The sequence below is a fragment of the Numida meleagris genome, chromosome 4, assembly GCF_002078875.1.
Source record: "Numida meleagris isolate 19003 breed g44 Domestic line chromosome 4, NumMel1.0, whole genome shotgun sequence".
In the NCBI taxonomy this organism is placed as follows: Eukaryota; Metazoa; Chordata; class Aves; order Galliformes; family Numididae; genus Numida; species Numida meleagris.
The window spans coordinates 2325721-2337854 of NC_034412.1; the positions used below are offsets into that span (position 1 = coordinate 2325721).

General features: G+C 40.5%; 1 long non-coding RNA gene across 1 annotated transcript in view; it reads left to right on the forward strand.

The window, feature by feature from the left end:
• Positions 2535 to 12134, forward strand: part of LOC110398692 — a 54625-nt gene continuing 45025 nt past the window's right edge. Inside the window, exon 1 of the long non-coding RNA XR_002438560.1 lies at positions 2535 to 2769. This is a non-coding gene — a long non-coding RNA (uncharacterized LOC110398692). The remainder of the gene's footprint in view (positions 2770 to 12134) is intronic.

The window sequence follows — 12134 nt, forward strand, 5'->3', positions numbered from 1 at the left end:
ATTTCAGGTTTATGCCAACCCTGTGGTTATCTGGTGGAGAACTCCTAGGCTTAGAGACGGTCACCAGAAACAAACCTCCCAGCCCCACTAATTGGTGGGTAGGTTGGGTCTGTGGGCCTGTGGGGCCAGGTACCGAAACCAGGCCAGGGATGTAGGCCCACAGCCTGCAGTGCCATCTCCTGGAGTGAGTCAAGACTTCTCCTCCCAGCCAGGGGGTGGGGGGCAATGTCTGATCCCAAACAAACCACCGCGGAGACTGGCATGGCACGAGTGAGGCGAGCGCTGGGCTGGAGTGGTTGGAGGAGTCAGCCGAGTGCTTCACTCTTCACACCTCTTAACAAATTTAATTTCATATATATATAATTGTGTTTGAGCCTTAAGTAAAATTATGACTTAATTTAAAAATAGGACAGTTCAAAATGACTGACACCTGCTCCAATTTGCATTAAATGCTTTGGAAGGCCTCGGTATTGGCAGAGAGTGAGCCATCGCTAGTCACAGAGCATATTACTGTCTGCACTGGTGTCCATCACAAGTCAGTGTTTGCCAAGAACTGCCATCAAACAGGAGATGATTCCTGTCATACCAATGCCGTGTAAGACACAATTTGACCTTTAATGGTGATTATTGCATGTTATTCTGCTTGGAAGTACCTGTCACATAATGGAACTATACAAGTAGCAATACACCATCTATGCATATTAATTGTTGTTGGACAAACTTTTTTCATGGTTTTAATATGGAGAGGTTTGATAACTAGGTATTTTTTAGCATTTTTTTCAGTCTACAAGCAGAAGGTATTTTAGGACATCTGTTGGCATAATTCTTGAAAGCCATACAGGAAACATGTTAACATAAAATACATTTTTATTTTCCTTTCACTATTTTCATTGTTTTCTTTCTTTATTTGGCTTACTTTTTGGAAAAAAAAATCTGTTTTTAAAGGCATTTTCTTCTTTCCACAGTCGATGTTTCATCCTCCCTGATCCTGCAGTGAATGAATTATTGTGGATTTATGAACATATTAATCATCTCCATGGAAACAGTTTGCAATTTCACAGCACAAGAGTTTGAATTCCCTGCATGACAATGAGAAAGGAAGGATCTGCAAAAGGACAGCTGAGAGGAGATATGACACCCCTTCCAACCTCAGTCAAAGTTAACAACACCTGCTGTGGGCTCCTGGATCAGGAGAGAAATCAGCCCTTCCAGTTTGTGGCTGACCAAGAGCAACCACAAGACCTTTGCAGTTTGCAGATAAGAGCTTAGGAGGAGGAGGTCGTGTACTGTACAACACACTCAACAAACCCTGCAAGAAAGGCATCTGTGTATACATGTAGTTTTCTAATGATGTTACTTAAGGTAACAACTTTCTGGTTATGCGTTTGACAACGAGTTTAAATGGGACTTTGGTAAATGAGACATATTAACCACAGAGAAATAAAAGTCTGGTGTGAGGCCAAAGAGAAGTTTTGATCAATGGGATAAATGTCAGGTGTTCAGTGTGAGGGAAGAAAAATAAATCATGGAAGTTTAAAAACGAGCTGCAACAGCACAGAAGTGAAAGAAGGAGAGGAATATAGTAAAAAAAAACTGGCAATTTTTTAAACTAAGATCTACTAGAACACTAGGGCTGTATTATCCCCTTGTCTGTGCAAATGAGGAAGCTTTTAGGCTGAAGCTTGGGCTGCCAGGTTTGAATGGCTAAATACAGGACCTAATCCTAAGGAAGGGACTTTATTTCACAGAAGATGGCTTTTCTCACAGAATCTTTGAGTCCAGATCCTACAGTGGTGGTAGCATTTTGCTTCAATTGCTTGTCTTTAAGTGGAGTTTTTTGGCAAACAAACTTTGGGACTCCATAGATGCACAAGCTAACCTTAAAAAAAAAAAAAAAAAAAATCTGATAAAATTAGGGGACTGAAAGGCTTTAGTTTCTCACATGGTTTTTCGTTGCCTTATCCTGAGATATACCAATCCTGCATTAATTTCTGTCAGGAGGATGTTCAAGTGTCCTTCTTTACCTAAAAACAGAATTGCGGGTTTTTAGGCTGCAGTTGTTGAAGCTTAAAATAGCTGTTAATAGCAGATCAACAAGCTGCCAAATGAATAGTCCAAGAAGAAATAACATTACATTGATGTAATGAACTCAGTTCATAATAGAAGCCTGCAGTGAGATGTTCTAAAGAGATTACAGAAGAGTATAAGTTGAATGGTAATCACCTTTCCAAAAAACAAAAGCAAAAGTCTATAGATTGCAAAGCAAAAAGAAAAGAAACAGGAGATAGTTATGGTCCATGTTCATCATTATTTTATCTACTGTTTTACTCTGTGAGCAGCTTAACATGTTGAGTGCCAAATAAGTTTACAGGAATTAGCTGTACTGAGGTGGCCTTTGGTTATTCTTTTGGACACAGGTAAGAAGCTTTCAGGTTTCTTAAATTCAGGTTGGTACCTTTCCTGGGTATCCTAACAAGGGAATGTTAGGATTCATGTAACAATTAAATGGAATTATCATATAATGATTAAAAGGAGTAACTGTACAGGCTGCTGGCAGGCACACACCTGGGAGCCCATGTTGCTGGAGGAAGCCCATCTCCATTATCACCTCCAGCTGTGGCCACACTGCAGCCCCAAACCATCTGATGCTAGCAGAGAACCTTGGGAAGGGAGGGCGTTATGAAAAGGAAGGGAAGGAGGAAGATGTGAAAAACAAAATCCAAGTCTAAAATTGTTGGTGTGGAGTCTACGGGCTGAATTTTACATAAGGTATGGATGTTTCTTCTTGTTTCTCTCTGAAGATGAGGACAGTGGCTGTTTTAAGGTAACAAGACTGAACTGTAACAAGCCTGTCACTGGAAAGGGGATTGATGTTGGGTTTGTGCTGTGTGTTGCTGAGCTCAATTTGGTTGTAGCGGCTAAGCTTGTACCAAGAAGCCTTGTTTGTGATACGGGATCCAGTAGTTTTCTGCCTCTGAGTGTAAATATAGATTGTGCTTTGCCCCTGTGTTAGTCGATGTTTGCCCCTGTGTGAGCTGGATGTTTGCTTTCTCTTGTGCTTTGGGAAGAGATCCTACAGGAAGGAGCCTTGCTAGTTTCCTCTTGAGCGTAGGGGTGGCTTTCCATCCACCATCCCCTCCTGTTTTGTGTTTTCTTCCTGAGAGCTGCAGGGCAGACAAAACCATAAACAGGGCACACAGTGTGGGGGGCAACCTGCGTAGATACAGAGAGACCGAGAGCAGTCCCTTGCCAGAGATGTTCAAATTAGACAACCTAAGAACAACTGTAAGTTGTGGTGGACCAGTGTTGAAGCTTTGTAGACTTCAAAGCAGAAGTTCAGCTTGGCCCATGGCTGTTCAGCCCAGAGGAGTTTTTCTAGTTGAACATCACAATGCTGACCTCCCTTCTTCAGTATCTAGTGAGATAGTTGTGATTACCTGCTTACATTGGTGTAGATCGTCTGGTGGTACAGCAAACCCGCGTGTGCCCTAACAGCATTTCAAATAAACTAAGATTTTGGAGAGGGAGCGATTGGGCAGGCATGCAATATCGTTGTTAGGTTTTTCCAGTGGAGAGCTGACTCTGTTTGATCTGTCAGCTGGTGTTTACAGCCTGGAGGATCAGGTCCTTATTCTGATGCATGAAAAATTGGGTAACTGTAAACAACATAGCAGCTGGGGAAAAAGAGCAGCAGTATGTCTCTCTGTGTCAGGCTTAGCTGATGGACATGAAGCTTCTCCAGAATCAATCCTCTAGGACTGGGACTTTCAAAACTGCCTGTGGCCATCATTTTTCTCCTCTCTTATTCTTCCTCCATTCCTTGCTCTCCCTATCTGACAGGAGGTGCTTTGTAACAGCCCATTAGTTTTTTGGCTCTGGACTGCTGAGATGGAGCTCACCAGAATGTAGAACAAAACACAAAACCCCTAAGTGTGAAGAGGAGAGGAAAAAAGAAAACCAGAAATGACAGGATTCCTGGATTAGTGCTTACCCCTGTTGAACTTGGAGTTATCAGGCCCTTATTTGTACTGATTTGAACAGACTTCCATGGGGGGAAACAGAATGCATCCGTGTTACTTCAATAATAATAATAGTGTTCCTCTCTATGTTGTTCAAAATAATGCAAAAATTGCCCCACTAATTAAGACTATTTTTGAGCTTTTTTAAATGCCCAGTAATTCTGCAGAATCTATACAGTGAGAAGAAAAGCATGAAGTAAATAAACTATGCAGATTATTTGTCTGTTATACGTACGTATATGTATTTATATACATTTTTTTCCCTTTGCATTTCCAAACTAATGATATACGTTGTTTCAGGCAACAGGTGCCCACACAGAAGCAACAACAAACACTGAACTTTAGTGACACGGACATTAATCGTGGCTCTTCTGCTAGATGCTGTAATTTAGCACTGCAAAACAACACTGTTCTACCCATCTGACCACGTATCTGGGGGAGAATGAGTGACACTGCCATTGTTTGTGTTGTCATGAAAATTGTTCAGCTACCTCGGTAGCTCAGCTGAATAATCAATCATTTCCAACAATTAAAACAATGCGGTTAGTTGGCAGCTGACAACCCAAAGTGCCAGCTGCCAATTTCTCTAGCTTGTGAGTCTCTTGGTTTAAAAATTGTATGTGGATGGGAGTTACCCAGCATTTTCTTTCTTTGCATAATAACGTATCTTGCTGCATCTCAACTGTGCTTATCACAGGGCATGGCAGACCAGTCAGCACAAATGTTGACGTGAGATTTGTGTTAACATGAAAACTGTAACTTTTGTTAGCAGTGCAACCGTGCTTCTAAAAGTTTCTAAACAAGATGGATAAAGAGGTTAAAGAATGGCGGTGTTAACTATTATCTAATGACTGGCTTCTCATTCTAGTGAAAGAGGACTAGTTGTATATATTACTTTCAGTTTTTAAGGAATATGTGAGTATTCATTTATGGGTGGTGGTTTAATGATTCAAGAATCACCTGCAACAAGGGATTGAAACATCTTGCTCCCGTTGACCTTTGGGAATCTATTTTCCTGGAGTAGAGCTGCTAAGGTTTCTTGCCCTCTGAAACAGTTTCGGTACACCAGCTATCTTGATATCATCTTCAATTTCCTGATATCCTTTAAGAGGTAGTCCAGTAACTATTTCTATTATGATGCTTTCTGTGGGGAATAGTGATGGGTAAGTATTTGGCTGGAAGACTTCTTGCTTTGTCCCGCTGCACATACAGTTTTCTCCTCCGTGTTACGAATATGTCAGGTTGGAAGGTGGCAGATGTGCGTGGTGAGGAGGTCAAAATAATCTGTAATAGAGTTTTACAGCTTTGCATAGCAACTGACAGATTTCCAAAGGCTCTGTGTCATGCATATAGCACTTCAGCAAGTATAAATTCGACAAGAAACTAGCTAAAGGAGGAATTTGGTATCCTATGTTGGACACGGCAGCTGGATTAATGGAGGGTGGGCTGAAAGATGAGATTTCAGGATGCTGAGTGGGAGTTGAGACAGTGGTTGATACGCTTTTGCAATGGTAAATGGTGCATTTACACTACTTGCTGCACATTTGCTGTCTTGAGATTGCTTGCACCATTGTAACCAGCAAGACGCATGGAATGTTTGTTCTGTAGGGGAAAAAAAATTCAAATGGAAAGCACCTTTTTTCTTCTCCATTACTTTTTGCCATCTCTCCTTAGCATTTTGATTTCTTTAACTGCAGTGTTGTTAAACATTATTTCTTTTCAGTTTTTTATCAAATCTTCCCTATATTGATGGCTTTCACTTCAAACTCAATGACCAGCTGGGTGTTGTGAAGCACTTGTAATCATTCAGTTACTGCAGATCCTCACAGGATGGAATCAGTCCTGCAGAAACACTTTGTGATAGAAATCCATCTGTGTTATTACGTGGTTGTGTTTCAAGGTCTACTTTTTTCAGTCTTTCCCTGTGTTGATGGCATGGTGGTAAATTAGTGCCTTGAACTACATTTAGTAAATCTACAATCGATACAGATTGCATCTCTTCCCAAGAGTTTCCTTTTCCCTTTCCTTAACTCTGTTAGAATTTGGACACTTACTTTAGTACATTTTGAACCTCAGTTCTACTTCCTTTGCCAAACGTTTTTTATATTCCAGGGCACATCTCAAATATTTGTCCTTTAGAATTTAGGTGGGTTCCATTTTAACCTGCCATTTAGTTAATAACATTTAGTTTTTTCCACAAAAAACAGTGTATTTCAAAGAATCGTAAGGAAGTTGTGTATTTAGCTCTCCCTCCTTGCTACAGCTCTTAGGTGCCCATGGAGGTATGGATGAGATATTTCTATTTAAGAAACAGTAGGGGAGTTTGGAATTAAAAAGAAATCACATAAGGATGCGAGAAAGCTGGGAAATGCAACATGGATGCTGCTTTTGCAGTAAACGAGTTGGCAGGAGCTCTAACTAGAACAAGCATGATGAGGGCATACTGTTTTCTGGAGCACATCTCTTCAGTGTCTCACAAATCTGTGAGCAGTTTGAGACTCATTTCACTGATATGGTAAAGAGGGGCCTGAATCATAGATACTCGAGTTTATAATCATCATTATAACTGAACTTTACAGTCCCTTCCAACTCAAAACATTCTGTGATTCTAAACACTTTATTCAGAGGGAGGATGATGAGAAACTTTAGCTTCTTTGTGATATAAACTGTGCATTAAAAGCACTTTGTCATGAGTGAGTTGTTCCTGAATATCTGCTCAAGGCAGGAGGGTGGAAGTATTTTTATATTTTCAGCTATCTTGTATGCTCATGGTTTTTATATGCTAATATGTTTGTTTCTTTCCAGCCTTTAGAATATTAATTTCACAAAGTCTAAAATTTGACACCTGCTGCAGCTTGTATTATCACTTTCACCCTTAGAAACCCAGAAATTATTAAGGTGGAGTAATTGCTATCCGATTATATAATAACTACTTTAATCCAGCAATCATAATATGATTTAAAATGAACCCTTTTGTGTTGTCGATTTTGGAATAATTACTGTTATATTGTACTTCTGCAAGACTTATTCTCGGTTAACCACTTGAAAATAATATGCTCTACTTACTGAAAAAAAAAATCTGATTATTCCCCAAAGCTCAATATTCTTCCTACATCTGTGCCTCAATTGTATGGAGGCACATAATCGTAATGTTTAATGGTGACCGGAGTGATTCTGAAATAGGCTGCTTTCTGTATCCACTCTAGGAAATATAAATTGGCATAATACCTAATTTAGAGTAGCCTTTTCTATTATTATTTTTTAGTCTGAACCACGAGTGTGGTGGGTTTGTCAATAATGTTTAAGCATGAAAGAGATGAAGACTAAAGGAGAATGCTTTCCTTCTTCCCTCCTATCTGGAGACTTTTTTTTTCCTCCTTTATAAGCATAAATTTTCCTGGTTAGATACCCAAATTGGGATCAGTCAGTGTCTTTGTGAAGACTGACTAGGAAGATGTCCACTTACTTTCCCTTATAGCTATATTATGTGGCTGGCTGTTCAGAGGTCTGTGGTTCTGTCATTTGAAGTGTGTAAATCTTCATAGGAAAGGAAGAAGAAATTTTCACCTTGTTAATCTGCACGACACTCATAATCAGTGATGAAAGAAGATGGCGTGTTAAAGAGCTTTCCAAGTTAGCAAAGAGAATGATTAAACTAATAATGATGAGGAAGATAAGGGAAGCAGAAATCATTGCTACTGTGTTCAATGGGAAAGTCAGCCTCTTGTCCCTCTGAACTCTTATATTTGCACTTTGATGTAAAAGAGGATTTTCAATAGGGAAATCATGGGCAGCTTGCATGTTTCACCACTCTCTTTGCATCTTCCTGATTCGTAACAAGGAGTTTTGCTGCTCTAGATACTGGTAAAACCCTTCTTGAAGAGAGGAGAGGGGCCACAGGTGGGGAGGTGGGTTTTGCATTGAGCAAAACCAGGGTCAAATTCCTCTGGTCTGCAGAGTCCCCGAGGGAAGAACAAGTCCAACTCTGCACGCTGTCCTATGAAAGCTGCTGCTATATATCTCGTGCTGCTGTCTGGTGGAGCCTTGTCTGGGTTGTTCTGGGGAGCTGAGATGCTGCATCTGGGATGCCAGCACAGCCACCCTCCCCTGTGCTGCACGTTTAGGGAAGCATGTGCTTGTGTCTCACATAATCTCTATGCAATTCCTATCCTGTCACCTAGGCTAGAGAGTGAGGCTTGTCTCAAAATATTCATTATACATCAGGGTAAGAAAGCTGAGAAAATGACTGTAAAATGTGTCATAATAGGCTCCTTTTTGCATACGTCTTAATTACTAACATTCTCTGTCTGAAAACTGCTTGCATGAAGCAGCTGATAAATAGAAGATATGATGAGATGGTCGATATATTGGGAAGAGTGACAAGGCACTAATCTTACTGAAAGGTGAATTTAGTACAGGCATTTACTTGTTGCTAATAACTACGATAACAGTTCTTCGTGGAAGATGCAAAATTAAACCTCAGGTGTTCTTTGTGGGTCAGCTTTGGAATGGATACGGAAAAAGATGCTGTTTAAAACAAGATTCAAATTTTTTACAGTTTTAGATGTATATAGACAAGATTATTGTATCTTTTCAGTGAGTTCAAAAATATGGGCCAGCAGATTTGAAAATGTATGAGCAGGCTGATGAAACAAAAGTGAGTCTGATTAATGGGTCTTGTACTGATGTTGCTGCAAGCCTTCCCTCATCCCCTGCAGTATTAGGAGAGAGTAAATAATATACAAGACTCACCTTAGTCCTTGTGGTAATACTGAATGATTCTTTCATGAATTTATAAGTTTCTTCTGGGAAGAGCTTTCAATACTTTTGGAGCTGTGGTGCTGAGGTGTGTATTCCTTTGGTCTATCTAGCTTTAAATAAGTGCTTTCCCCTGCCTCTTTGAGATGTGCAGCTCTGCTGTTCATTGTTTCTTAAAGGTCATGCTGAAAATTCCAATTACTTGAGTAAAATATAGTGTATTTTAAAGTAGAGTTCAAATTGTTATTGAAATGTAAGGCAAGTTATTACTGAAAGAGAAAAGCAAATGCTAACTGAGTCAGAAGTTACACTGCTTGTGCTTTTCTTCCCAACTCTGTGCAGCAGAAGTGCAATACTATCCTAATCAAAACACGTCATCCTTGTGGCAGACCTTTGTCTCCCTCTGACACTTCTGAACTTACTGCTGCAGTGCAGTGGTGAGGTTTCTGGAGCAGGCTCTCCCCCTCAGTCTTTTATATCAGACTCGCTCATCTGTGGCAGGGTTGACATTGCCACTGGGTCCATTTGGAGCCCATGTGCTGCGGAGAGTTTACAATGGTCACTGCTTCTCTGTGCGCTGATGACTGGAACGTGGTTTGTGTCTAGGAGGTCAAAAAGCCTTCAGGGATGTGTCCTGCTCATCTCAGATGCTACGCTGGTGTCACTGCCAGAGGAAATCATGTTTGTAGCTTGAATATTTTATTTTGGCGTTGCCCTACTGAATGCATCTCTGATTTCTTCAGGTTCAAGTGCTGCGTGAGACCCCTTCTGGTTCCTCTGCTTTAGGCAGAGTTCCCTGATTCAGTGCCAATCTTCCCTGACAGTGTTTTTCTTCTAAATCTGCATCGCCCTTTGCATTTTATGTATGATCAGCACCTTCTGGTTCTGGCACTTTCTTGACATCCTGAGAAAGTTTGAAGAATGGTGCCATTTGGATTATCTTTCCCTTGTTTCTGTCCTAAAACCCTTCTATTAAAACAACTAAGTTATTTATAGCAGACCTCTTGGGCCAGGTCAGCCTCTGCTGCTCAGAAACGATTGCACAGCTGCTGTGAGTCCATATCACCAGTGATTCTCTGAAACGAAGTGAGGAAGGTGAGCAGCAGAGTAAGAGCTGCAGCATCCGCGTGGACCACCACCACCAGTTAGCACTCCCTGGGAGGCAAACCCTGGGACATTTATAATGCCTCTTTGGGCATCTTTCTTTTTTGCTGAGAGTTTCCTGCTGGATTTTCTGCTTCTTGGGAGAGAAGAGATGTAAGTTTTCTCTGTGTGACTTTCTTCTTTTTTTTTCTTGGGAAAATCGATACGTGAAGTAAAAGTAAATATCTAGATATTAAGTATATTGATGTTCCCAATACAATTTGAAAATTACATTCTTGTAATTTTCAAATGAAGGGAAAAAAAAGATCCAAGGTTTTATTGCAGTCTAGGATGAAAGCTTTCCATCCTGTTTTCCTCTTTTTTTTTTTTTTTTTTCCCCCAACCCATTTCCTAGAATTCTTATTTAGCATTCCAATCCTTTCCCTCAGCTGTAGCCTCCTTTAGGTGTTTGTTTGTTTTGTTTGAATAAAAATGGGGAGGGGGGTGAAGGGGGAAGGTGTTACTTCTACTGAGCCCAGAAGATGGCAGAACATAGGAGTTAAATAGGTCTCGATAATAAGCAGCTCTTTCTCCTCCCAAGGAAAAAGGAAGGAGGAAGAGGGTGTGCAGTTGTGGTTTTTTTTTGTTTGTTTTTGTTTTTCCCCCCTCCTGCTTTTAACTTGCATCATTTTACTCTGTTTCCTTTCTAACCTTGGGCATCTTCCTTCACTTAAGGAACTTGGAGACTGATTCTGTTTAGTGCAAAAAATCCTTACGCTCAATTTTCCGACAAACATTTGCTATTGACCTGGTAATGGAAAGAAAAACCCACAAAAGCCTGAGACTGATGAAGAGCAGGGATGATCAAGGTCCTCAGAGCATCAGGGAACAGTTCTCCAAGGGAGATTCTGCAGGGCCACCTTCAGCGTAATCGTGGCTTGAATTTCAAGTGGCTGCTTCACACAAAACCCAAGCTCTGTGTTGGCCAGCATCCCGTACTTGAACTGCCTGCAGAACAGTATTGTTCAGATGCTGTTCTCCAGCAGTGACCAGATGCACTTATTGAACAATCACATTTGGTTTTTATTGCTTCATATTTTTAACTTAAGCCCTAAAATGCTGAGACAGCTAAATGTGTTCTAAGCCACTTTGTGAATCCCAATCATTCTAACATATGACCTGTGTTAACTTGGTAATGATATACTCCTCAATGTTTTTGCAAGAAAAAGATGACTTCAACAGTATTTTGGGCTAGGATTTGCAAGATTTTGTCATTAAATATGCATTTTTATGCTGTTTCCACAACATGACTTTCAGTTTATTGCTAAAGTATAAATTCTACTGCAAACACTCCTAGCCTGCTACAAAATGCTTTTTTTTTTTTTTTTTTCCTTAGAAGAAACTAATGTAGCTGCAATCCTACACTGATGCTTTAGTGGCCCAAGATGAACTGTGTTTAACACCTGAAAATTAACAAACACAAAAGCAAGAAAAGAAATGCATTTTCAAGTGATAGCAGATCTCACATGGCACCACGGAAGATAATGTCAAATAGTAACTAATAAGACATCAGGATTATTTGAAATATCAAATCAGTGTTATGGTAACAAATTGTCCTTTTATGCTATCTCTGTAGTTAGATGAAGCATTGCCAGTTATTGTTATTGAAATGACATTTTCATAGGACTATGCCACTGCTACCTTAGCCAAGAGCTTGGGCTTGGAGGTGCTCATTGACAAATTTGGAGGTGAGCTTTAACCCAGCATGTGAATGAAGCACACGCAGGTGAGCTCCCTACTCTGAAGGGCTGCTGCACACCCGTAGCTGTCACTGATGCTGCTGTACTGCCCAGGAAGAGCCCTATTTCCTTTGGGCACACCAGTTCAAATGATCTCACCTTCAGAGGTTGCAGAAGTATCTTTCCTCACTATGATGCTGGAAATTATAAAGAAGAAAGTGCAAGAACCTTCCAGTATTTTCCTCTGCACATAAGTACTGCCTGCCTGCCTAGATCTGTGTTTTACAGAGGGGTATAACCCCCTATGTTCTGCTCTCATCTCTAAAACTATTCAATTTTTCAACTTCTTTTAGTTCACAGGGAAGCAAAACTGGTGATGCTAGTCCAAATGGGCTGGTGGCTTTCTTATTCCACTTTCCTAGCTCACTCACCTGGAGCTGGCAGTGAAAAAACAGTGGCAGCAACAAGTATAGCACCTCTGGTTTTATGGATCTCAGCGGTGTTGAGGATATCAATATTTGGTGGTTGTGGCTTT